The sequence below is a fragment of the Pelophylax lessonae genome, assembly GCF_965119305.1.
Source record: "Pelophylax lessonae genome assembly, chromosome: 2".
In the NCBI taxonomy this organism is placed as follows: domain Eukaryota; kingdom Metazoa; phylum Chordata; class Amphibia; order Anura; family Ranidae; genus Pelophylax; species Pelophylax lessonae.
In genome coordinates this window covers 721612002-721614791 of record NC_138769.1, presented here as the reverse complement: position 1 = coordinate 721614791, position 2790 = coordinate 721612002, and positions in this window count along the sequence as shown.

Here is a 2790-nt window from a genome sequence, read left to right as displayed (position 1 = left end):
GGGTACGGATTGTATGGAAGCACAGATCTGGGGGGAGGATACGGATTGTATGGAGGCACAGATCTGGGGGAAGGGTACGGATTGTATGGAGGCACAGATCTGGGGAAGGGTACGGATTGTACGGAGGCACAGATCTGGGGGAAGGGTACGGATTGTATGGAGGCACAGATCTGGGGGAAGGGTACGGATTGTATGGAGGCACAGATCTGGGGAAGGGTACGGATTGTATGGAGGCACAGATCTGGGGGAAGGGTACGGATTGTATGGAGGCACAGATCTGGGGAAGGGTACGGATTGTATGGAGGCACAGATCTGGGGAAGGGTACGGATTGTATGGAGGCACAGATCTGGGGGAAGGGTACGGATTGTATGGAGACACAGATCTGGGGGAAGGGTACGGATTGTATGGAAGCACAGATCTGGAGGAAGGGTACGGATTGTATGGAGACACAGATCTGGGGGAAGGGTACGGATTGTATGGAGGCACAGATCTGGGGAAGGGTACGGATTGTACGGAGGCACAGATCTGGGGGAAGGGTACGGATTGTATGGAGGCACAGATCTGGGGGAAGGGTACGGATTGTATGGAGGCACAGATCTGGGGAAGGGTACGGATTGTATGGAGGCACAGATCTGGGGGAAGGGTACGGATTGTATGGAGGCACAGATCTGGGGAAGGGTACGGATTGTATGGAGGCACAGATCTGGGGAAGGGTACGGATTGTATGGAAGCACAGATCTGGGGGAAGGGTACGGATTGTATGGAGACACAGATCTGGGGGAAGGGTACGGATTGTATGGAGGCACAGATCTGGGGAAGGGTACGGATTGTACGGAGGCACAGATCTGGGGGAAGGGTACGGATTGTATGGAGGCACAGATCTGGGGGAAGGGTACGGATTGTATGGAGGCACAGATCTGGGGAAGGGTACGGATTGTATGGAGGCACAGATCTGGGGGAAGGGTACGGATTGTATGGAGGCACAGATCTGGGGAAGGGTACGGATTGTATGGAGGCACAGATCTGGGGAAGGGTACGGATTGTATGGAGGCACAGATCTGGGGAAGGGTACGGATTGTATGGAGGCACAGATCTGGGGGGAGGGTACGGATTGTATGGAGGCACAGATCTGGGGGAAGGGTACGGATTGTATGGAGGCACAGATCTGGGGAAGGGTACGGATTGTATGGAGGCACAGATCTGGGGGGAGGGTACGGATTGTATGGAGGCACAGATCTGGGGGGAGGGTACGGATTGTATGGAGGCACAGATCTGGGGGGAGGGTACGGATTGTATGGAGGCACAGATCTGGGGGAAGGGTACGGATTGTATGGAGGCACAGATCTGGGGGAAGGGTACGGATTGTATGGAGGCACAGATCTGGGGGAAGGGTACGGATTGTATGGAGGCACAGATCTGGGGGGAGGGTACGGATTGTATGGAGGCACAGATCTGGGGGAAGGGTACGGATTGTATGGAGGCACAGATCTGGGGAAGGGTACGGATTGTATGGAGGCACAGATCTGGGGGAAGGGTACGGATTGTATGGAGGCACAGATCTGGGGAAGGGTACGGATTGTATGGAGGCACAGATCTGGGGGAAGGGTACGGATTGTATGGAGGCACAGATCTGGGGAAGGGTACGGATTGTATGGAGGCACAGATCTGGGGGGAGGGTACGGATTGTATGGAGGCACAGATATGGGGGAAGGGTACGGATTGTATGGAGGCACAGATCTAGGGGAAGGGTGCGGATTGTATGGAGGCACAGATCTGGGGGAAGGGTACGGATTGTATGGAGGCACAGATCTGGGGGAAGGGTACGGATTGTATGGAGGCACAGATCTGGGGGAAGGGTACGGATTGTATGGAGGCACAGATATGGGGGAAGGGTACGGATTGTATGGAGGCACAGATCTAGGGGAAGGGTATGGATTGTATGGAGGCACAGATCTAGGGGAAGGGTACGGATTGTATGGAGGCACAGATCTAGGGGAAGGGTATGGATTGTATGGAAGCACAGATCTGGGGGAAGGGTACGGATTGTATGGAGGCACAGATCTGGGGGAAGGGTATGGATTGTATGGAGGCACAGATCTGGGGGAAGGGTATGGATTGTATGGAGGCACAGATCTGGGGAAGGGTACAGATTGTATGGAGGCACAGATCTGGGGGGAGGGTACGGATTGTATGGAGGCACAGATATGGGGGAAGGGTACGGATTGTATGGAGGCACAGATCTAGGGGAAGGGTGCGGATTGTATGGAGGCACAGATCTGGGGGAAGGGTACGGATTGTATGGAGGCACAGATCTGGGGGAAGGGTACGGATTGTATGGAGGCACAGATCTGGGGGAAGGGTACGGATTGTATGGAGGCACAGATCTGGGGGAAGGGTACGGATTGTATGGAGGCACAGATCTGGGGGAAGGGTATGGATTGTATGGAGGCACAGATCTGGGGGAAGGGTATGGATTGTATGGAGGCACAGATCTGGGGAAGGGTACAGATTGTATGGAGGCACAGATCTGGGGGGAGGGTACGGATTGTATGGAGGCACAGATATGGGGGAAGGGTACGGATTGTATGGAGGCACAGATCTAGGGGAAGGGTGCGGATTGTATGGAGGCACAGATCTGGGGGAAGGGTACGGATTGTATGGAGGCACAGATCTGGGGGAAGGGTACGGATTGTATGGAGGCACAGATCTGGGGGAAGGGTACGGATTGTATGGAGGCACAGATCTGGGGGAAGGGTACGGATTGTATGGAGGCACAGATCTGGGGGAAG